At 41.9% G+C, this 26077-nt stretch overlaps 1 non-coding gene across 1 annotated transcript; it reads left to right on the top strand.

Annotated features, from left to right (window-relative positions):
* The first annotated feature begins 22209 nt into the window (after window positions 1-22209).
* TRNAE-UUC (transfer RNA glutamic acid (anticodon UUC)) lies at window positions 22210-22281 on the top strand. The gene has a single exon. It is a non-coding gene; the product is annotated as a tRNA-Glu (tRNA).
* Window positions 22282-26077: the final 3796 nt, after the last annotated feature.

A 26077-nucleotide genomic window follows, 5' to 3' on the forward strand; every position in this document is an offset into this window, starting at 1 on the left:
TCCCCATTAGCCCCCTTCACTGAAGCTCCCATTTGCTCCCTTGTCTTACACACTTTATTTACCTCCTTCCAAAACGTCTTTTTATTCTCCCTAAAATATAATGATACTCTCTCAACCCAACTCTCATTTGCCCTTTTTTCACCTCTTGCACCTTTCTCTTGACCTCTTGCCTCTTTCTTTTATACATCTCCCACTCATTTGCATTTTTTCCCTGAAAAATCGTCCAAATGCCTCTCTCTTCTCTTTCACTAATAATCTTACTTCTTCATCCCACCTCTCACCAACCTTTCTAATCAACCCATCTCCCACGCTTCTCATACAACAAGCATCTTTTGCGCAAGCCATCACTGATTCTCTAAATACATCCCATTCCTCCCCCATTCCCCTTACCTCCTTTGTTCTCACCTTTTTCCATTCTGTACTCAGTCCCTCCTGGTACTTCCTCATACAAGTCTCCTTACCAAGCTCACATACTCTCACCACTCTCTTAACCCCAACATTCTCTCTTCTTTTCTGAAAACCCTACAAATCTTCACCTCCGCCTCCACAAGATTATGATCAGACATCCCTCCAGTTGCACCTCTCAGCACATTAACATTCAAAAGTCTCTCTTTCTCGCGCCTATCAATTAACACGTAATCCAATAACGCTCTCTGGCCATCTCTCCTACTTACATAAGTATACTTATGTATATCTCGCTTTTTAAACCAGGTATTCCCAATCACCAGTCCGTTTCAAGCACATAAATCTACAAGCTCTTCACCATTTCCATTTACAACACTGAACACCCCATGTATACCAATTAATCCCTCAACTGCCACATTACTCACCTTTGCATTCAAATCACCCATCACTATAACCCGGTCTTGTGCATCAAAGCCACTAACACACTCATTCAGCTGCTCCCAAAACACTTGCCTCTCATAATCTTTCTTCTCATTTCCAGGTGCATCTGCACCAATAATCACCCATCTCTCTCCATCAACTTTCAGTTTTATCCATATCAATCTAGAATTTACTTTCTTACACTCTATCACATACTCCCACAACTCCTCTTTCAGGAGTAGTGCTACTCCTTCCCTTGCTCTTGTCCTCTCACTAACCCCTGACTTTACTCTCAAGACATTCCCAAACCACTCTACCCCTTTACCCTTGAGCTTCTTTTCACTCAGAGGCAAAACATCCAGGTTCCTTTCCTTAAACATACTACCTATCTCTCCTTTTTTCTCATCTTGGTTACATTCACACACATTTAGACACCCCACTCTGAGCCTTCGAGGAGGATGAGCGCTTCCCGCGTGACTCCTTCTTCTGTTTCCCCTTTTAGAAAGTTAAATACAAGGAGGGGAGGGTTTCTGGCCCCCCGCTCCCGTCCCCTTTAGTCGCCTTCTACGACACGTGAGGAATGCGTGGGAAGTATTCTTTCTCCCCTATCCCCAGGGATATATATATATATATATATATATATATATATATATATATATATATATATATATATATATATATATATATATATATATATATATATATATATATAGATAGATAGATAGATTGATAGATAGATAGATAGATATAGATATAGATATAGATACATAGATATATGAGAGAGAGAGAGAGAGAGAGAGAGAGAGAGAGAGAGAGAGAGAGAGAGAGAGAGAGAGAGAGAGAGAGAGAGAGAGAGAGAGAGAGAGAGAGAGAGAAGGGGTGGGGAGAGATACTAATATATGAAGATTCTAATTGAATTACTATTCAAACTTACCTTATTATTGAAACAGTTTGAAGGAATTTCACGGTGGATTTTCTTCTTTGTCTATTTTCGTAATTCTTAGTGATTTTAGTAATGCAACAATACTAAAGCTTCTGTACACTGACTCCACACACAAATATATTATCAAGACTAAGAAATCTTACCACAAGGATCGAAGAGGGAGTTCCATATCTATGGAGGGCTAATTTGTACTATAATATCTTTATGTCAGGGGTTGTGGTTTCACCTTAACTATTACGAACAATTAAAGTTACGTGATATCACAACCATCTTATACGCTCATATGTATCCTAGCACCACTTAAGCTCACTTTGGGGGGGGGGGGGGAGAAACCATGATATTGTATTGACAAACGAGACGGGAGAAAAGCAATTTTCTACAGAGCTGTGTGTGTGGGAGGAGAATGACAACTTCTGGAGAAGACGGGAGAGGCGAGTGTGGGAGTGAGGGAAGCTCTGGAGTGGCCAGGTAAGAGGAGCTCTACGGCCACACTGCTCCACTAGACGACATGGTTAGTAAGATGTCATAATGGAGGTTCATCTTCAGATTTTGTTTCTGGTGGTTCCAGATTCTTATTACTGGTGAATGATTATTGTCGTATGTACGATTATCTTATATCTCATGAGTAACTACCTCTCTCCCCTCAGGTCCTGGCGCGGCAGGGTTAAAGTTCTTCCTATCAGTGAATGATCAGCGTCGAGTAACTGTGTTACGTCTCTTGAGTAACAACACAAACATTTTGTTCTTTGATGACAGACAAATGAGTTTTATCTTTAACTCTGTTATCTCTCAAGTTCTTACTGAACTCTGTAATAAAACCTATATTTCTTAATCAAGTTCTAATGATCTTTATTTCGAAATCATTATGGTTTTCTCTGGTCTTGGCAGGCAGGCATATGCTGAAGGACCATTACAGTCGTGGCATTAGACCCTCGTATACCACTGAGAACATCATGTTCAGACCAAACAGTTTTCTTGGGTCCTGGGACAGTGAACCCTTGCTAACCCATAGATCCAGATGCTTGTAGTCTGAGCCTGAGTAATTTATCACAATCATCTGCTGATGGAATTTCTTGCGCAGAGTCACACTGGCTTTGTAAGATATTATGGGTAGTTTAACTGAGAGCAAAAGTTTAGATAAAAAACACAGACAGAGATCGTTGTATATAAGCAAGTATTTCTCTATTATTCTCAATGGTTGTCGAACCCCTTGCGTGAGGGGATAGTGAGGCCCACCTTCGGTGAGTAGTTTCCTCTGGGGTTGGAGATTCGTGGAGGAATGAGTTGGGCCTTAAAATGGTCTCGCACCCGTAACCGCAAGACCCTGCACCCTTGGCTCACCCGAGGAGGCGAAACGATTTTTGGCTAGATAGATAGGTAAATAGATAGATATATAGATAGATAGATAGATAAAACTGTAGACATATAGATAAATGGATAGATAGATAAACACTGTCGTATGTAAACACTACGTCCATTGTAATAAGATTACTACACTTCATTGACTTACCCATTCAGTTGTTGGATCACTAACAAAATCATTATATCTTTTTACTATTTGTTGATTAAGATTCTTGATGTGAACGGTTGATACAATGAATTATTTATGGACCTCACCGCTACCCGTGTTACCTTCAGCAATGTTCTCCACTAAGTTAAGGTCACCTAGACCCAGAGTAAACACAGAAGTAACCGTATTCTAACTCACACAATGATGTTGTCATAGTGTGACTGGCTAGTAGCTGACATATAACCTGTTTGCCTGTTGCCACTCCTTCCAAGGTTATTTGATTATTTCCAGCTCTATCAAAGGTATATCCAGCATTAGGGGTTGAATCGTATGAAGAGACTTATGGCTACCATACAGAGTTGCCTCTATATTGTGAATGTACAACACACTGTATCTGGCATTAGTAACATGAAACATCTGAGGTATCATGGTATTTGACGTAGATCCTTAACTTTGTATTACTCTTTTATTCATGAAGTAAGATATCATACTTTTTAGTGTAGCTACACAACGCTGGATTCAAGATAGTCATGTCTATAATGTGTCCAGCACTTCACTATACTCTCCTTCAGTATAGGGAACAGGATCATATGTAATGAGGATTATATTTGATAAGGGAGCTAATGATAAACCAGTGTATCAGTCTCACATCCGATTCAGAGTGTAGTAATTGATTATTTTGACGCTGCCGGAGAATCGGTTGTAATTATCCGAACACACTGATAAGATAATAGATATCTTTCTATTATGAAACATCTTGACCTGCATATTACTTTAAAGAAAAAGAAACTGGTTTTGTGCGATAGGAGAAGGTTGGGTGGCAGGGGGAGGAGCAGCAGCAGCAACTGTTGAGTAGAGGTCAGGGTTTGTGGAAGGAGATGAGTTGGATTTTTGTGCCTGACGCACTGCACGGAGTTGCTCCTTCTTACGTGGGCACAGCCCAGATACAGCGACGTGTTCACCTTTACAGTTGACACACTTCGCTGCCTGAACCTTGCACTCACGAAAACCATGACCAGTTTCCGCGCATTGACTACAGGTTTGGTGGGGTTCTTTACAGTTCTTTGTTTCATGTCCGAGTTGCAAACATTTGTAGAATTGTTGAACGTCGATATTTTCATCTTTTTTCAGGGATTTTGCGGGCATAGAGATCATGGGGAACAGGATTCCTCGAGAGCGCAGACGATCAGCCTCGGTCGGGTTTGAACATTGAATTTTTATTGATCTAGAGTTGTTAGGTTTATATTCGCTGATGACGTTGACGTCATTTTTTTCACCATTGATGGCTTCAACAATTTCCGTGGGGCTGAGGGACAAGATAGATGCATGGACAGTATAGGCAATAATGGTACATCTAGCTTGAAGGGGCAGCGGTCTTGAACGATTTGGTAGTTATTTTTTGCTAGTTCATCGAGGAGAGGCTTAGATTGGATTCTATCTAAATCACTATCTTTGCCCAAGCAGATCTTAAACTGGTATTTGTTCGAGGGGAATTGAATGACCCTAGTAGGACGGATCTCAGTGGTCTTAAAGACGATGGACAGGAGTTCGAACGTGGAAGGAGGGGGACAATCAGTTTTGAGGGATTTTAGACGTATGTCGGGCGGCATGTTGGTGGCATCAGTGTCCTAGTGCGAGAAAACGTGAGTGAGGGACGCTCGACGGTCCAAGGTAGGGGAGAGGTAAGAGATAGTGTGAGGGTCTCCACCCCGTCAGGTGAGAACAGGTCCACTCCAGCCTCCACTCCTCAGGAAAATGAGTTTTCCAGAATGGGGTGGGGAAGCTGGGGTAGAGATTGCTCAAGCCAAACGGTCGAGAGATGGATGATGGATGATAAAAAATAGAAAATAAAAAGACATGTGAAGATGGAGTGGAGGCAACGCGGGGGTGTGGGGAGCAGCGAGGGTGGTGAGGGAACAGCCTGCCGGCGTCGTCACCGTAACGGTCTCCCGCGGGAAGGACCAACGCGGGAGGCAACGTTACAATCCACTTCTTTCTTCGGTCTTCTCTCTTCTGTCTTCTTTCTTTCCTCTTCTGTCTTCTCTCTTCTTTCTTCTCTCTTCGTGGGATCTGGTGGTTAATCCTCCATCAACCACGTGGCCGAAACAGGAGCAGCAAGAACCTTCTCGAATGGCAAGAAAAGAAGGGAATACGATGATAGAAAGGTCCCTTCCAAGGAAGAGCGGAAAAAGACTGGGGGGGAAAGAGCAAGAAATTGTTAGAGTAAGTGAATTTTAGAGGGAGGAAAAGAGCCAAGTCTTAACCCAGCTTGCACAGGAATAACAGGATGAGCAGGTCAAAGATGATGAGTGGAGGGCAAGTTTTTTTCTTTTCTTTTTAATATAGGAGGAAATGGATCGTATCTCTGGCTGATGGACACTGATTTTACCAAGGCGTTCCCCGCACGGACTTAGCAGCAAGATCTATAGTGATTTTTAGTTTTTAATATATGGTCACTGGATGTTGTTCAGGTTGGATATTGAACATGTTATCTGGGTGATCTATTCCCAGGAGATTGTTGAAGTAATCAGTCCAGTGAGTATGATGTATTTGAAATCGCTCTACTTGTCTTTTAAACAATTTCCTACAATAGATGTTTAGTGGAGGGATTCGTGCTCTATCGTGAAGTTTTGTGTTTCTGATGAACTCGTGCTATTTGATGTTAAAAACTCAACGTAGAGCTTTGTTCTGAATGATTTGGAGCGCACAGATGTTAAATAAGGCTCCGAGTTCAGGAGCTGAAGGGGCCTAAGTGATAAGTGGTCGTAGTAATGCTTTGTAGAGGTGCAATTTGGTTTTGAATTCCGCCTCTCTAAATCTATACAATTTCGTGAGCTCCGCTCTCGCAATAGCCGCTTTAGACTGTATATGTCGGTTCATTCTCAGGTGTACATCATAGTTTAGGCCCAGGACAGTGTTGGTGTTTGAGATGGGTATGGGTAAATGACGGTGTATACGGGAGTGCAGGTAAACATTACTTATGTTGTATCTCTGACGTACGGTAAAGTAGGGATATGTTGGATTTGGCAGGATTTGATTTAATCCTCCATTCTAACTCCCAAAGAGAAACGTGGTCAATTTCCTGTTGTGTTGTGCTGATTAAGTGTGTGAGGGTTCTTGCTCTGATTAGTTGTGTTACATCATCTGCATATTGGAGAGTGATGGAGCCCAAGTGTACAGGATTCGGAAGATCATTTGTGTAGAGTGTGTAGAGAGTAGGGGCCAGCACGGAGCCTTGAGATACACCGGCATTGAGGAAGAAGTAGTTTGAGTAAGTGTTTCTGTATTTGATTCGGGTTTTTCTGTTGCTAAGATAGTTAGAGAGAAGCTTAATGATGGGTCGTGGGAGTTGGAATTGGGTGCTTAGTTTATACCTCAATCCATCGTGCCACACGGTGTCAAAGGCTTTTTTAACATCTTTTGTGATGAGTGCGGTCATTTTGTGTGTCCGCGTGTTGTTTCTTATGTAGTTCGTAATGATGTTGAGTTCATCTTGTGTGGAGCGATGTTGATGAAAGCCAAACTGTTTGTGTGAGAGTAGGCTGTTGTTTGTTAGGTGTTGTCTAAGTCTGTTGTTTAAAATTCTTTCAAATGTCTTCCCAATGGACTCAAGTAGGCTGATGGGTCTGTAGTTCATTGGGTCTCTGTTGGATTTGTTGGGTTTAGGTATCATTGTGGTTGTTGCTGTTTTGAAGACCGCGGGAAAATAGCCAGAGGCTAGTGCCGCGTTGAAGAGGAGGGTGATGGCTCTAATAGTGTTGTCAGCGGGATGGGTAAGTAGCTGGTAACAAATGTCTGAATTACCTGGTGCTACTTTGGGTGATTTGAGGAGGAGGAATTTGACCTCGTTCGATCTTATGGGAGTTGTGAGAAGGTGGTCGTGTGAAAGCGATTGGAGGTGTATGATCTGTTCTGGGTAGAAGTGACTGGGTCTCTTTTGTATGTGTTGTGTGACAATTTGAGTGTTTTCGTACACCAGAGGGTGAGGGGGGTGAGGGTGAAAGATACCTTCCCATTGTTTTTGAAAAATGTTTTCAATGTCTTGTGGGTTACGGTGTAGAGTATTGTCGTCATTTAGCCCATTAAAGTCTGTTTTGGTATTCTTTTGAGCTTTCGGATTCTGATCCAAACCTTTCGAGATTTGATTCGGTGTTGTTCTGTTGTGGTGATAAGAGATTTTCAGTGTTTATTTTAGTCTTCTATAAGGCTGTTGAGTGTGTGGTTTCGTAGGGATTTCAGGTCCCACTGTACTAGGCCCAAACGATATCTGGTTTGCTCAAAGCGTCGACGGTAGCACAAGATGAGTCTTGTTGTTTTGGAAGAAGGGAAGGAGTATCTTGAAGTAAATGAAGATCTGGGGATAGAAATGTCAGCTGCCTGTGTGATTGTTTCGTTTATATGTTCTATTTCTCTGTCTATTAATGTTATTGGGTGATTTTCGTAGTTTGTGGTGTAAGTGCAGTTGGAGATAGTCTCTTTGAAGCTCTCCCAGTCTGCTCTTTTGTAGTGGTAGTGTGAGGGTGATGGGACGAGGATGGGGTTAGACGAGAGATGAAGAAAGATAGAGATGTGGTCGGAACCACACAGTGGTCCTGGAGACAAGAAATTATGGAGATAATTACTGGCTCTGTTGGAGAAGGCAAGGTCAGGTCTGCCTTTTCCTCCTTGGCCAGTGAAGACAGTGTGGAAGTAAGGTCCAAGGAAGTTAAGACGTTTGTAAGAGTATAAAGCGAATAAGTCATCACCATGAGAATTGCTTCTGCTGTGGTGGAAGGTTCTGTGTTGGGCGTTGAGGTTAGCTAGAAGGTAGACTGAGATATGTGTGTGATTGAATACTGTGTAGAGATCATGGAGTGGAATGGTAGTGTTGGGTCGAGAGTATGTAGTGCAGAAGATAATGAAGCCATGTATTGTGTTTACCATAAGTGCTAGAAAGTGTTCGTATTGCCATGAGATGGCGAGGTATTCGTGTTCGATGGTGTTGCGTATGAGAATGGCGACTCCCTCGTGTCTACTGTCTGGAGACTGTCGTGATGTATACCCGTAATGTCTAATTTTGTATCCGTTGGTGATACATGTGATATTAAGTATCACAACATCGGGTTTTTTCTCTTCGAGGAGAGTGGCAATCAGATGACGGCCATTGTGATAGCTGCGCACGTTAAACTGTTAGAATTTTAGCATTTTACGACTTATGGAAGTTTATTGGCCTTCTGTGTCTGTTGTTGATGAAGGCCGTTGACTAATCGTTTGAGTGTTTCACGTGTATCATGTTTCTAGTCTTGGGTTGGGATATATCTGGTGAGGGGTCAGGAGAGGGGAGAAGGGAGGGGAGAGGGTCACTGTTGACAATTTGAAGGTTGAGGTTGACCGTAGGTGGGTTGTCTGGTGTGTCAGCAAGGTCAGGTGCGGGCTTGGAGCTGCAACCTCGAGGATCCTATATTAAGTGATAATTTTTTTTTTTCACTGTGGATATTTATTTTTATAATATTGTATTCTACTTGTTATATTAGATAATCATCATGACAGAGATGTTAAGCCCAAAGCAATAATACTGTGTACGCACAGCTAAAAAGCTGAAACAATATCAATTTGAATACTAACGTAATATATTGTCGGCAACAATAGCATCAACCAATGACGTGTCCCTGTCACCTAGCCAGCCTGGGGGAAGTGGAGTCGGCCGGTTATGTTAGCAGTGTTGCCAACATGACTGCGGTATAGCTAAAGGTAATGATAGACTTTACGTTTGTCTTGCACAACAACACAGAACCAGGCGGGTAGCAGAGTAGGTGTTTACCTTTCAAAGGTTTCTGGGAATCGAGACTAAATACTGGAGAGTGAGTTTGAATCCCTTGTAGATAAGTATTAAAGGATCCGTGACGCTGTCTTCAGGTATTGTATATAAATAGAGACAGAGACTTATAGTGTATGATTAGAATAACCATACAGGACGACCAGGAACATTAGTTTATTGCAGTAACATGACAGATCAACCTTAATTACATTTAATGTGACCTCTATCCCCCATCCACGGCCATCGACAACCTGGTGAATCCTTGTGGCAACACAATGGACGAAGTTTGTGCATAAAGAGAAGAATGACACAACAATACCAGGCATTAGAAGCCTCCCATATGTAGGATAACCAGACTTACATTCCCTCGAAGGCCACACAATGAGGGCTCATGTGATACAGGTTTAGAAAAGCAGGTTTGTTGATTGATACAGACCAGACCTTAGATTTTAGCCTGAAAACAATGAACCTTTATTAGCATGAATTTTCATATGACAAGTAACAAACAGAAAAAAAGATCAATATCTGGCCATAGATGTGTCTCAAGATATCTTGCTATATATAAAGACTAAAGAGAATCAAAGATAAAACAGAAGTAATGAAAAGTAGATTTCTTGTGTTGATGGTAAGGACAAGTAGGGATTTCATGACAACATGATGAAGGTACTGTAACAACCAGTGTTTTCTAATATTTCTATGAACAAATAAAACTAATATGTCTTAGTTAACTGGGTTGGCTGTTGGGAATGAATTATAAATCTAGCAAAATTATGTCAAAGTTAACCAAACCTCTGCTGGACCATTGTGGTACGTAGGAAGCAATATCTTTCCTTCACGCCAGGTACTCAGTATAATTCATTATCAATTTTAATCTTCGCACAAATATTTACAATCAATTCTGATTATTTCATTTTGCGTAGGTCATGAAAAATCCATGTCTCCACCACATGGCCGATTGTTCAGATGTGACTGTTGCTCTGCTGTTATAAGAACTGCCTCACATATGTGAGAGTGGATGATTCCTGGACGTCACAGAGAATTTAAGGAAAATACACAAAACTATTCTTCCAGCATCTTCATCTGAAATCTAACACTGAAGCCAAGTACTTTGTGGGAAACACATTATGACGGATCTTCTTTTATTTGTCTATCTTCTTCTTTCCTTCTCTTTCCCTTTCCACCTTCCTTTGTGTCTTTTCTGACCCCTGATACGTTTTTATTAATCACAGATTTCCTCTCTCTCTCTCTCTCTCTCTCTCTCTCTCTCTCTCTCTCTCTCTCTCTCTCTCTCTCTCTCTCTCTCTCTCTCCACTTCTCACATAACATGACAAGACGTAACTCACGCATTAGTTCTTCATAACTCTGGATTTTCCAGCAGTGATCGCTAGCTACGCGTTATCTCTGCTGCATTCTGGTCAAATCTTGCCAACACTCGTCAGCCTCAAGACAAAACACAATTAAACCTTTATTAATCATCGTTAAAGAAAGTGAAAACTCGACCTAGACTTGGGAAAATCACTGACTGATATTCCTTTTATCAAACCTCAGCTGCCATATCCAGGTGTGCCAGCTGCTGCCTCAGTTGCCATATCCAGGTGTGTCAACTGCTGCCTCAGTTGCCATACCCAGGTGTGCCAGCTGCTGCCTCAGTTGCCATATCCAGGTGTGTCAACTGCTGCCTCAGTTGCCATACCCAGGTGTGTCAGCTGCTGCCTCAGTTGCCATATCCAGGTGTGCCAGCTGCTGCCTCAGTTGCCATACCCAGGTGTGTCAACTGCTGCCTCAGTTGCCATACCCAGGTGTGTCAGCTGCTGCCTCAGTTGCCATATCCAGGTGTGTCAGCTGCTGCCTCAGTTGCCATATCCAGGTGTGTCAACTGCTGCCTCAGTTGCCATACCCAGGTGTGTCACTGCTGCCTCAGTTGCCATACCAAGGTGTGTCAGCTGCTGCCTCAGTTGCCAGGTGTTCTCAGCAGATGAGATCACGCCGAAGACTGAGCCAAGACAATTTAGGAATGTTGTGTTTACTACAAAGCAACATGAAGCATTGCTGTAGAACTCAAGCTAGCAATTTTATTCATCATCAATATTTGCCTTACTGATGAATGTAATTGTACATTTTTTACAAAACCTTTATGGATGTTTGATTACATTTTCACGCCACATGTTGTTGGTACTATGTTTAGGTTGTTGAAGATATTACTGATTTCTACATGTAAAACATTTCTTTTATCAGCAAAATAGAAATCTTTATGTTAGATATGTTAATTCTACCGGTTTCACGTTACATACATTTCTGTACCCTGTGCTCCAGAAAAGTTATGGGATTTTATTTCTTATTGTATAAAATAATTTGCTTAAAATGAATGTCCCACGTACTTTCTACAGAAATCTATAGGAATATACTTGATCACGCGCAAAATTGTGATCCTTTCCAATATATATATATCAATATATATATATATATATATATATATATATATATATATATATATATATATATATATATATATATATATATATTTCTTTCTTTCAAGCTATTCGCCATTTCCCGCGTTAGCGAAGTAGTGTTAAGAACAGAGAACTGGGCCTTTGAGGGAATATCCTCACCTGGCCCCCTTCTCTGTTCCTTCTTTTGGAAAATTAAAAAAAAATAATGAGAGGGGAGGATTTCCAGCCCCCCGCTCCCTCCCCTTTTAGTCGCCTTCTACGACACGCAGGGAATACGTGGGAAGTATTCTTTCTCCCCTATATATATATATATATATATATATATATATATATATATATATATATATATATATATATATATATATATATATATATATATATCACATACAAACCTCCAACAGCCAGGATCTAACCCGGGACCCCTGTGCAACAGGCGGGAATGCTACCGCTAGGCCATTGGCCGATCGGTAGCATTCCCTCCTCTTGCACAAGGGTCTCGGGTTCAATCCTGGCTGTTGGAGGTTTGTATGTTCTATGAAGGTGCTCATTCATATGCACTTTGTTTGTATATATATATATATATATATATATATATATATATATATATATATATATATATATCCTTCAGTATGTTTACTTTCGATAATGAGGAACAGAAGAACAAGCTAAGCATGCAAATTTCGTCAAAGACATCTCTCTTTTCTAAACGCTGCCTCGCAAAGATTTTCATTAATTCAAATTGAAGAAACAGACGCATTTTTCTATTGTCTGGTTAGCTCAGTGGTAGAGCGTGAGTCTCACACACTCAAGGTCGTGGGTTCGAGACCCACACCAGGCATAGGTTTTGTCTTTTTCTTTTTTCATTTTGTCCGCATCACGTGTTTGCAACATTCAGTATGTTCGTCCAACGTTATAGTGAAGATCTTCACAATAAATTGGGGTTTTCGACCTTATCTGAAAGGGTCAGGTCCACCAAGACGTCCTTGAAATCTTCCAGAAGCTTCTGGCGATCCTCCTCCAACTGCTGGGCACATCAGAGTTAACATGGGCCGGACATCGGTTGTGGAACGACTTAATCTGCTTCCGGTAGTTAGCAGGGATGATAATGAGGGCTCTGACCTCATACCAGGTCAGCTTAGTTCCAGTTTATTACTTAGTTCCAGTCTATTGCTTAGTTCCAGTCTATTGCTTAGTTCCAGTCTATTGCTTAGTTCCAGTCTATTGCTTAGTTCCAGTCTATTGCAACGAAAATAAAAAATTAAAACTCAATTCTTCTTGGAAAATTGAGAGGAAAACACGACAGCAACATGGAGATTTACCCTGTGGTTATTTTGCCGGCTAGTCGGCAACGGTCGGTCAAACAGTATTTTGCCGTGGTAATCTCAGTACTTCATATAATACTAAGTGCCAGAAAATGTTCTTGGGGGCGTAGCTCAGTGGTAGAGCGCTCGCTTGGCAGGCGAGAGGACCCGGGTTCAAACCCCGGCGCCTCCATTTTTTTATTTGGGAAATTCATTGTTTTCAGTCTTGTATATATATATATATATATATATATATATATATATATATATATATATATATATATATATATATGCATATATCGTCCGATCAGGGATGGGTGACCGTCTGGGCACACCAGATGCTGTTATCCCTGGGGATAGGGAAGAAAGTATACTTGCCTCGTATTCCCTGTGTGTCGTACAAGGCGACTAAAAGGGGAGGGAGCGGGACGCTGGAAATCCCTCCCTCTCATTTTCAATTTTCCAAAAGACGGAACAGAGAAGATATAAAGATATTGTAAAGATGTAACTAATATAAGATATAAGAATGAATGGAAGATACGGATGTAGCTGAAACAAGGAGTAATGAAGACTAAGGTGCAATGAAAATTATTCTGTAGTGAAGACAAATATGTATGTTGAAATTTTGTATTGAACATCAAGATGTAATGATAATGATGAGAGTGTAGTGACGATGAGGGTTTAGTTAGGGAGTGGTGACAATTGCCTTTACAATGATAATAAGGAGGTAACACAATGAGAAACACAAACTTTCCAAAGCTACGTTCAAGTCAGTCTTTGAACTAAGTTCGGTAAACAGAAGGATGATGTTAAGATGAGAGTGTAGCGAGGAAGAGCATAGTGTTGACAAGGATATTGTCAAGATAGGTTGTGGTGAAAAAAGAATGTAGTGAAGATACGAATGTAGTAGAGATAAGGGTTAGTAAAGAGTGAAGTGTATTCAAAAGGATTATGTAGTGAAGATAAGAACTAATCTTAGTGAACATTAGGGAGTGCAATGATGATGGTATGGTAGAAATAACAGTGTAGTGAAGAAGAGGGTATAGTGAAGATATCATTTAGTGAAAATATACTAGTAATGAAGATACACGTTAGTGAATATGAGGTTGTAGTGAACTTAACCTTATCAACCTGATCCCCCAAATCCTCCAAACTCCGTTCAAGGGCGGATCCAAAGCCAACCGAAAAGGCTATTTCTCTGTGTATTGTTAGTGGTGGTGATGGTGTGTAGGTGTGTGTAATCATGTATTTGCACTGTATTAGGAGGGAGTTTTACACTCGTGGGGCCCCGTGTAAGTACGTTGTTTGTGTGAGCGGGTAAAATCTAAAGCCTTTCTTGAAACCAGCTTATTCAAGATAAGGTCGTATGAAGATGGGGTTGTTGTGAAAATTATAATAATCCTTGCATAGTGAAGATAAAGGTATTACGGAGAGGAGATGTAGTGAAGAAGAATATATTGAACACAAAAAGAATCAAGCTAAGTGCAGGATCGGCCTACTAGCTTGAACTTACATTTCAGGTCAAAGGCATTCGAGTACATAGTTATCGAATAATCATTTCCGTATCAGGGGCGATCATAGCCTAGCGGTAGCTCTCCCGCCCGTTGCACAGGGGTCCCGGGTTCGATCCTGGCTGTTGGAGGTTTGTATGTTTCATGAGAGTGCTCGTTCATATGCACTTAGTTCGTATATATATATATACATATATATATATATATATATATATATATATATATATATATATATATATATATATTTACACACACACACACACATATATATATATATATATATATATATATATATATATATATATATATATATATATATATATATATATATATATATATATACATATATATATATATATATATATATATATATATATATATTTACATACACACACACACACACACACACATATATATATATATATATATATAAATATATATATATATATATATATATATATATATATATATATATATATATATATATTTTTTTTTTTTATACTTTGTCGCTGTCTCCCGCGTTTGCGAGGTAGCGCAAGGAAACAGACGAAAGAAATGGCCCAACCCACCCCATACACATGTATATACATACGTCCACACACGCACATATACATACCTACACAGCTTTCCATGGTTTACCCCAGACGCTTCACATGTCTTGATTCAATCCACTGACAGCACGTCAACCCCGGTATACCACATTGCTCCAATTCACTCTATTCCTTGCCCTCCTTTCACCCTCCTGCAAGTTCAGGCCCCGATCACACAAAATCTTTTTCACTCAATCTTTCCACCTCCAATTTGGTCTCCCTCTTCTCCTCGTTCCCTCCACCTCCGACACATATATCCTCTTGGTCAACCTTTCCTCACTCATTCTCTCCATGTGCCCAAACCATTTCAAAACACCCTCTTCTGCTCTCTCAACCACGCTCTTTTTATTTCCACACATCTCTCTCACCCTTACGTTACTTACTCGATCAAACCACCTCACACCACACATTGTCCTCAGACATCTCATTTCCAGCACATCCATCCTCCTGCGCACAACTCTATCCATAGCCCACGCCTCGCAACCATACAACATTGTTGGAACCACTATTCCTTCAAACATACCCATTTTTGCTTTCCGAGATAATGTTCTCGACTTCCACACATTCTTCAAGGCCCCCTCCCCCACCCTATGGTCCAATTCTGCTTCCATGGTTCCATCCGCTGCCAGATCCACTCCCAGATATCTAAAACACTTCACTTCCTCCAGTTTTTCTCCATTCAAACTCACCTCCCAATTTACTTGACCCTCAACCCTACTGTACCTAATGACCTTGCTCTTATTCACATTTACTCTTAACTTTCTTCTTTCCACACACTTTACCAAACTCCGTCACCAGCTTCTGCAGTTTCTCACATGAATCAGCCACCAGCGCTGTATCATCAGCGAACAACAACTGACTCACTTCCCAAGCTCTCTCATCCCCAACAGACTTCATACTTGCCCCTCTTTCCAAAACTCTTGCCTTTACCTCCCTAACAACCCCATCCATAAACAAATTAAACAACCATGGAGACATCACACACCCCTGCCGCAAACCTACATTCACTGAGAACCAATCACTTTCCTCTCTTCCTACACGTACACATGCCTTACATCCTCGATAAAAACTTTTCACTGCTTCTAACAACTTGCCTCCCACACCATATATTCTTAATACCTTCCACAGAGCATCTCTATCAACTCTATCATATGCCTTCTCCAGATCCATAAATGCTACATACAAATCCATTTGCTTTTCTAAGTATTTCTCACATACATTCTTCAAAGCAAACACCTGATCCACACATCCTCTACCACTTCTGAAACCACACTGCTCCTCCCCAATCTGATGCTCTGTACATGCATATATATATATATATATATATTCCTATGAGTCCACAGAGAAAATGAAACACGATAAGTTCCCAAGTGGACTTTCGTGTAATAATGGCAAGCAAGTATGAAAGATAGGGTATGAAAGACAAAGACAGTGGACAAGTGTTATGTATTCTGTGTCCCTGATATCCATTTGATCTGACTCATTCAGATAAGGTCGAAAACGCCAGTAGTGAAGATGTACAAAGGATAATAGAACGGTGTACGTACGTACGTAGTGTGAGTATCTTGACTGATAGAAAGTACTGAAAGCGGCAGGAAGTAGTGAGATATTGTATTGTGCTTCGTACAAGACTGGCGGGCGACTCCGTCCTTCGTGCTGTGCCACACACAGTCTGGTGATTGTCGGGATGTGTAGCCATAATGTTTGATCTTATGACCATTAGTGATACATCATGTGATGTTTACTATCACAACATCGGCTTCTTCCTCCTCCTCCAGGAGAGTGGCAATCAGGTGGCGGTTATTGTGGTAGCCCGGCACCTGCAATTGTAAGATTTGAAGCAACATTGTGATAATGAGACACATTATAAAGAGTTCCATAATTTCCCTAATTCTTCCCCAAATTCAAGTGGACCTGCAACGCTGAAAATGTTGAAATACCGCTGGTGTAGAGGGAGGGAGAGGGAGGCCTGGGATGAGAGTGAGGCTTTGTAGGAGAGAAAGACTCGGGATGAGAGAGGTTGAACACAAGATGTGTGGCCGGAGAGTGAGGCTTTGAAGGAGAGAGGCTTAGGATGAGAGAGGTTGGGAATGAGAGAGAGGCTTGGCAGGAGAGTGAGGCTTTGAAGTAGAGAGGCTTGGGAGGGAGGAGGTGTAAACCTGTGAATGGGAAAGAAGTTTGTGATGAGAGAGGCTGATCATGAGAGAGAGGCTTGGGATGGGAAATGCTGGACACCAGAATTTGGGAGGGGACTGAAGTTGCAAAAGAGAGATCTCTCATAAGCGAGGCTGGACACGAGAGATATACTTGGAATGTGAGAAAAAGTAGTGAAGTAGAGAGAAGCTTGGGATGAGAAAAGCTGGAGGCAAGAGAGGTGTGGGAGGAGAGTGAGGCTGAGTGTGGCAGAAAGGTTTGTTTGAGAGAGGCTGGACACCAGAGCAAGACTTGGGTTGAAAGTGAGACTTGACAAGAAAGAGAAAGGCTGGTGATGAGAGCGAGGCTGGACGAGAGAAAAGCTTGGAATGAAAACGATATTGGTAAGATGAGAGAGGCTGGTCTTGAGAAAGAAGCCTGGGTTAAGGGTTAAGTTGGATACGAGAGAGAGGATCGAGATGAGACAGAGGCTGTGGAGGAGCGAGAAGCTTGGGATGAGAAGGGCTGGACAAGGAAGAGGTTTGAGAGGGGAGTGAGGCTGTGAAGGAGAGTGGGGCTTGGTATGAAGATGGCTTGACACGAGAGAGAGACTTGGGATTAAGGTGATGTTGGGAACAAGGGGCGGGGGGGGGGGGGTGATAAGAGTTAGGCTGGATATGAGAGAGAGGATTGGGATGAGAGTGAGGCTGTGAATGATCGAGAGGCTTAGGATCAGAGAGAGAGAGGCTTAACAAGAGAGGAGCCTGGGAGGAGAGTGAAGCTGTGGAGGAGAAAGAGATGCTTGAGATGAAATAGGCTAGACACGAGAGAGGCTTGGGATGAGAGTTAGTCTGGACGAGAAAGACAGGCTTGGGATGGGACTCTGGATCTGAAGAAGAGAAAGGCTTGGGATGAGAAATGCTAGATATGGGATAGACCCCTGGGATGAGAGTTAGGCTGGACATGAGAAGGAGGCCTGGGATGAGAGTGAGGCTGTGAATGATCGAGAGGCTTAGGATCAGAGAGAGAAAAGCTGAACAAGAGAGGAAGGTTTAGGGCAAAGAGTTGACACGAGAGATATGCTAAGGATGTAGCCAGGCCAGACGCGAGAAAGGCTTGGAGTTACATAGATACCACACAGCCAGGTGGTCTGGCCTTAACTCTATTCAACAAAATGTATTGCCCTTAACAGCAGTAGAAGAAACGGAGAGCAAAACAAAGGCTCCCTCCCCACCCTCAACTCCCTCCGGCAACACGCAGCACGGAAAACAGGTAGAAAAAATACCTTGCAGGATTAATATTCCTGAAGGAAATGTTAACAGGAGAGTCATAAGGTAGAATGAACATGAATATGTCTTGCATGCCATCACCAAGGACATGCATCCCTTCACTTTCTGTTATAAAGACAATAGTAAGGATAAACTTAAGCTCCAGCCTCCCGACTTACCATGACTATATCATTCCTAATGTTGATGAATGATATTATAAAACTTACTTACTCTTACAAAGCAGGTGACATGGGTTAATCAATGTTGGTATGTTACCTGGCCAGGGAGAGATCAGTGGTTGAGAAGGTAGCATGATATACCACTGCGTTATGATAACTGATTAACTGAATTATTCCATAGTGGAAAGTGACAAATGATGATCAAGCCTCATTTTACAGAGAGAGAAGATAGACACGAGAGAGAGGCTTGGGATAAGAGGTAGGCTGCACACGAGAGAGAATCCCAGGATGGAAGTATGGCTGTGATGAAGAGATGGTGTGGGGTGAGAGAGGCGGGGCAAGAGAGAGGCTTAGGATGGGAGAGGCTGGAAATATAGAGAGGCTTGGGACGAGAGTCAGGCAGGACAGGAGAGAGAGGCTTGGGACGAGAGTCAGGCAGGACAGGAGAGAGAGGCTTGGGACGAGAGTCAGGCAGGACAGGAGAGAGAGGCTTGGGACGAGAGTAGAGAAGTGAACCTTCATAACGTACCCTTCAGCAGAAAAAGGGTTGTCTTGCTCCACTCAGTTGGAATGGAAAAGTTGTTGAAAATACCAAGTTCATGAATTTATGGTTTTAGTATGGCAAAACCTGAACTGATTCTGAGGTTACACATGAAAGAAGATTAACATTTCAGAAGGTTGAAGGAAGATGAATATAAATGTCATCATTGATAGACTATTAGATTCATTAGAAGCCTCGATAGATGAATGTTCTTGTTATTTTTATTAAGAATGAAGATAGATCAGTAATTAAGGCACACGGCGCTAATATCTTTGGTTACTGAGCCATTATGTTTTGCACTGGTGTTATATTAAAGAACTAGAGTATGAGTGAGGGAGTGAGATGTGGAGATTATATATCATTGTGAGTTATTACATAAAGTGATCGTGATGAACGTTACGAAGATCAGGCAAACTATGAGGCTCATTATTCCTACATCAGATATAATAATGTCAATCATTCCAGTAATCTTACCATAATTGACCTCTTCCATCTAGGCAGCCTTCCTCCCTCCGTCTTATCTTCTCCAGAACAAACCTGGTTCATTCTTGTGAGAGACGATAGTGTTTACTAAACTCTTCCTGTGACCAACATGTAAATGGTGTGACTGACCACCACACCTTACCTCACCTACTTCCTCCACCTGATCAATCTGCATCACTCCTTCCATTGCTCACTTCCATAATAGAATTAACGTTTCTACTACAAATGACAAGATTCACTTGGCCATGTTTGTTAACATCAGAGCAATAATCTTGAAGACCGACCATTCCTCACTATTGACCTTTAAGGCAGGAATCATTATTTTCCTCAAACTATCAATTGCTATTTATGTGAGGTGGGTCGACTGTGGCTCCGGAGGGGTAAGCGACAACACAAACTCTGGTGGAGTTCCAGTAATGATGTTACTGAGTCAGTCGGGCACACACCACTGTGGTACACCTGCTGATATTTTGTTTGTCTTAACTAAGTCGATAAGTGGAAAACTGAGCAGCAGTTTACTTGCTTAGCTTGTGTACTTGTTGCTGGATTGTTGATGACGTTCACAATAACAGGTATAGGACTGGTCTTATATCTCTGTGTTCCAGCTGTGATTGGTACAAGTCGAGTGTACTGACGAACGGCGGTGCGTGGAGAGAGAGAGAGAGAGAGAGAGAGAGAGAGAGAGAGAGAGAGAGAGAGAGAGAGAGAGAGAGAGAGAGAGAGAGGTCATTGTGCAGGGGGTGGAGGTGATGGGGGGGGCAGGGGGTTAGCTGGTGGTGTTGGTGGGGTGGACGTGGTCAGCCAGATGAGCACATCTTGGTAGGTGGTGTGAGATGGACCCAGGAGGATTGTGTGTGTTGTGTTCTGTATTGTGTCCAGCTGGTGCCTGTGTGTGTGTGTGTGGCTCTAGTTAGTCAGGAGGACCTGGCTGGGGCGCGGCTCAGGTACAATAAATATGGTATAGACATTCCTGAGTTTGAACAGTGATGTCAGTCGGCGGTGAAGGTAGAGACAGTATGAGGAAGATTTGATGATAGAGTGAATGTGTTGAAAATGAAATGTCTGAGGACAACATGTGGTGTGACGCGGGTTGATCCAGTAAGTAATGATAGGGTAAGAGAGATGTGTGATGATAAATAGAGCATGGTTGACAGAGCTGAAGAAGGTGTACTGAAATGGTTTAGACATTTGGAGAGAGTGAGTGAGGGGAGGTTAAAGGAGGATACATGTGTCAGAAGTGTAGAGGACAAGAATAGGGCGACCATATTGGAGATGGATGGATGAAGTGAACAAGAGTTTGAGTGATCAGGGCCTGAATATGCTCAAGGGTGAGAGGCGTGTATAGGATAAAGTGAACTGGGGCGATGTGATTTACAGGGGACGACTTGCTCTCAGTTGAAGGATATGAAACCTGTTGGTATAAATGACTGGTAGTACCACAGTGTTATCTTTGCTAGAGATAATGAAGGTCATTAGCTTCTCATATATTGAAGTTTAAGCTTCAGGAATTCGATGAATTAGTAAAGGAAACCTGGGAGACTGATACTCTTGATGGATACATTGTCATTTCGTTTGACCCGTGTAATTAATGGTAATCGAAGTGAAAAGTCAGGCAGGCATATTTAGGCAAGATAAACAGACAAACAAACGCCCACACATAAACACACAACCATCCTGCATAATGTGTTTAGTGCTGGAACAACGATATTCCGGGGCCCAAGTTCTGGCCTTAGACAGAGCAGCCGCCTCACACCCAGTGTGGTTTAGTACGACCAAGTATGTGCACCAGGTGTATGCTTTGAGCTCTTTTTTATGAATATATGTATATGTAAACCGCCACCACTGAACGCACGGGACTGGAACCTTGGCCATCGAAATGACAGTGTAGTGAGCTAAACCGTTCGGCCACCACGGTAGCTGTCCACCTCTGACCAGCCTATGATCCAGTGAGAGTTAACGTGAGGTGAGGTAACGGGGGATCCCACTGGACCATAGGCTGGTCTATGGAATGCTTTTGTCCCGTGGTGGACGAGCGGAGTAGCTCACTGGTCTATCATTTCGATGGTCTAGGTTCGTGTCTCATACGGCCAGTGGTGATTGTTTCCATCTGTTTCATGTGAATAGTACATATGTACTGAGTCTTTGTTCCTGTTTGTGCATGTACAAACACACACTCACAGACACACAGAGACACAGACACACACACAGACAGACACACACACACACACACACATACAGTGGCAGATTCACACCATAAGCCAGGTACCCAATTATTGACCAGTCCCGAGGGAAGGATGGACACTTGAGTTGGGTCAACTGACTGCAACACCGAGGATTCAAACCCATGCATGTCCTACCCCGGGCTGGCCCCTGCTGACTCATGATTAGTAATGCTAACTATTACATTGCTCTAAATGCGAAGCGTGGACTATAGATGAAAACGTAAGGAAGAGGATGGTTGTGTTTGAAATGAAATGGTTGATATGTTTGTCTGTGTGTGTGTGTGTGTGTGTGTGTGTGTGTGTGTATGAGTAATAGATTCGGTAGGTAACGTCTGCCAGCTGATTATCAATACAGAACCTTGGGTGAATAACCATACGCTCCAGAGAATAGAGAGAATGGATGAAATAGTGAGTGGGTGAGCGATGTTCACATAGGCACACACATGACCCTTCCAGTCCCGTGTGGTCTAGTGGCTAGGATACCTGGCTTTCACCCAGGAGGCCCGGGTTCGGTTCCTGGCATGGGAAGGATTTTCTTCTGAGAGAGAGAGAGAGAGAGAGAGAGAGAGAGAGAGAGAAGAGAGAGAGAGAGAGAGAGATGTCTAAGTAAATGAATACAATAGTTATCAAGTACGTTATCATCAATTAACCGAAACATAAATTTTTACAATAAAAGCTTGTGTTGTAGTGACTCCTGATTACTCTTGGTGAGTGAGTCCGAGAAACACTGTCACGAGGGCCAAAAGAGAGAAACTGAATGAGTGAGTGGGTCAGTAAGTGAACGAGGAGTAAGTGAAGGAATCAATACAGTTTCACGGTTAAGATATTTGGCTTCCAGTCAGGAACCTGCAGAGCTGGATTAATGTTTAGTGAGGCCCAGGACCAGGTGATATTTGCGGTCTCCACAGATTCTATGAAATATGTCTTATGTCAAATTTTGCCACCATATTGTACATTGCATACCAGCCTCTGTTCCACCAGTTTTCCGAGCTGCATCTTTTTTACCTGGATGACCAGCGGGGCCCCTGTAAGGCCGGAGTCCAAGACCCGGGCCGAGGTGGCCCATGCGTTAATGTGGCACTGGAAATCTGGGTTCCTTTTCTGCAGTTGGAGTGATCAGTTACATAAGAACAAGACAACTTGATAATGATTCTACATTGTGAGGTAAGACACAATACTTCCAATAATATATCTACCACAATACTTGCATCTTGTTCACCCGACATGAAAGTCCGAAAAATAACACAAGTGAGGATCGAACTCACGACCTTGAGATTATGAGACTCGCGCGTTGCCTACTGCGCCACCAAGGCTTGGAAACCTACTTGGCATATCTAGATTGATTGTTTTAAAGAATAGTTGCACTGCTGATGTGTTCTTCAGTATGCATGTATATTGTTTCAAAGTTTTATGATCCACTAATTTAGTAACTCTAGTCAAGTATGGAACAAGTCAGCCGTCAAATTCAACCACCGGTTGATCTCCCCCGATCTACCCTTGCATGGACCCATCCCACAACCAAACCGAGAGACTAAGGCTGCTGCCATTTTTTTCTCTAGTCGTGGCACTGGGGTGCAGTTCAGTGGCTTTGTGTCCACTGACATTCACAACTACTAGTGCAGTACATACACTGTTTAGGGAAAGACATTCATCAGACTCATTAGACATTGGTAGTTAGTTTTTAAAGTGACTGTAGTCTATTGCTCAAGGGTAGAATAACAAATGTCCCAGAGATATGAACTTTTAAAAAAAAAATCAATTCTAGTGCCTCCAGCCTTTCCCTGTAACGCATCTCTCTAACTCTAGTAATTTTCTCTTGCTATCCTCTGAACCATCTCCATTTCCTCTCTTCTTCTCTAGGTGCTGTGACCGAAATTGAGAAGCTTATTTTTGTTTCGGTCTTATGTCTGATGTGAACAGGTTTTCAAAACTGTCTTATCCCTGAACTAGAATGGAATTATAGTACTTACCAGCAGACAGTTTGTGTCCTTAACTACTCGCCTTAGGTGGGCATTTGCGACAGGTCAGGGAAAATGTCAACTAACTTACTATAGCTTATTTTCTGTTTGATGATAACCACATCGAGGCCTTCCTTCGATACGATCCATTCTCACTGGTTTATATTTACTCGAGTTTTTAAACTTCATCAATCAGATATCAGACAAACTCTGGAGTCTGTCATGTTCTTTTTGTAAGTTGATGCAATCATCCGTGCTTTTCATTTCACGAATGTCCTTTGTATCTGCTGCAAACATATTCAAATAAGAGTCTATATCCTCTGGCAAGTCATTACCATGGGTCAAGAAGAGTAATGGTTCCAAAACAAAACCCTGCGGCACTCGGCTGGTGACCTCAACCCATTATGAGAGAGGTCCTCTGTCATGCGTTCTTTGTTCACTTTCACTAAGATAATCTTCTGTCCACTGAATGAGTTTCCCCATACTCCTGCCTGGTGATCCAGTCTCCTAATCAGCCTCCCATGTGACACAGTATCAAACGTTCTGGCAGTCAAGATACAAACATCCACTCAGCCTTACCTTTTGTACATTGTTCATCACATGAGTAATTTTTCCTCTTTAGAAAGTCATTCATTTGCTTTGTGATTATCTTTTCTAAGCCTTACAAACCAAACTTCCCATTTGAGACCAGCTTGTAGTTCATTGCTTCTCGAGTTTCGTTAATTATAGACAGGAATAATATCCTTTTCCACTCTTTTGGTATTTTGTCTCTATACAGCGACATCTTGAGCAGCTTTCCCAGAGGTTTATCTGGAATATATGCATACATCTTCAGCACTGTGGTAAGACTTCATCAGGTCCATGAATCTCATACTGGTGAACACCTAGAATTCTGTTAATCTTTTCTAGATATCTCAATGTTTTCTAAAAATTTCCTAATTCCAGCCCACTGGTGTTGTTGCCACAATGTTTTCTAATCGGGGAAAATCTTTTGAATTTGCTACCCAGTTCCTCGAGTATCCTTACATCGTCTTCTTCCTTCTGAATTTCTAGTTTGATTAGTTGTTATCTGACAACATAATGAGTTTTTGGAAAAGTTGTAGATTTTATCGATCCTTCCAAAATATTCATTTCAAAGATTCTTAATTCCTTGTTTTTATTCTGATGTACTCGTTCTTTGCTCTCTTGCACCTTGCAAATGCTGGCTGGCTGGAGTGCCGTCTATATATTCGTCACGACAATTTTTAATTCTTTTGCTTTTTATCATCTTTTACCAAACCATTCCTTCCTATGTATGTGACTTGATGTGTGTGTGTGTATGTGTGTGTGTGTGTGTGTGTGTGTGTGTGTGTGTGTATGTGTGTGTGTGTGTGTGTGTGTGTGTGTGTGTGTGTGTGTGTGTGTGTGTGTGTGTGTGTGTGTGTGTGTGTGTGTGTGTGTGTGTATTAACTTACGTGTAATAGGAATGATAATAATAATGACAATACTACTAAAGATAATAATGGAAATGATCCATTCTTAATGCAAGGGATCCTGTTAAGTGATCAGCGTCTCAAGTGACATTACATATTGTACACTGATGATCTAGATCATCCTGGTGATGGTGTTATGTTACTCTTCCCAGGAGAAGTAAGGATATGCTTAGACAACCCACATCATGGGTATGTGAGAATCTAGAAATACGCACAAAGAAGATAGTCATAGTACGCCAGATGAAGCTATCTCTTCACATATCTATTTACAGAGATATTTCTGTATGCCCACAACCTCCCGCTGGCTGTTAGTTTTTGCTCTAGTGATATTCTCATACTCCTTGAGGCATCATATTGCCGTAAACATTCATGAAATGTAGACACAAATAACATTTATGACTTTGTTGTTACTCTGTAACTACTAACATATGATGACACGTAGAATACCACAGGAAAGAATCAGTAAGTTATAAGACTTGTCGGTCTGGAGTAATCATACAAGGAAACTCAGACATGAATGTGTATTACGGTATAATGTTGGGGAGGATGATGATGGCTGTAGTAAAGAAGGGTGGCTGTCCCAGATCAGACACAGTAAGAGAGCGCACTATAACCAGACCATTAAAATGATAACATAAGAAGAAGACATCATTACTAGATCTAAAGTGGCCTAATGTCTTTCCGATGAGTTAAGTTTTACGAAACTGGAGCGAAGTTGAAATATGTGTCTGCTGAGGTAATGGTTAATGGATGAAGTCTCAGGCGATCAAGTGTATGCAGTCATTTTAGGCAGAGATATTCTTCCTTTTATAGTAGTACCACATACAGCATACCCCTGATCTTATCATATATCCTAGTTCAGCCCACTGACAGCATGTAGTTCCCTGAACTCCA

This window comes from Panulirus ornatus, chromosome 43 (genome assembly GCF_036320965.1).
Source record: "Panulirus ornatus isolate Po-2019 chromosome 43, ASM3632096v1, whole genome shotgun sequence".
Classification (NCBI taxonomy): domain Eukaryota; kingdom Metazoa; phylum Arthropoda; class Malacostraca; order Decapoda; family Palinuridae; genus Panulirus; species Panulirus ornatus.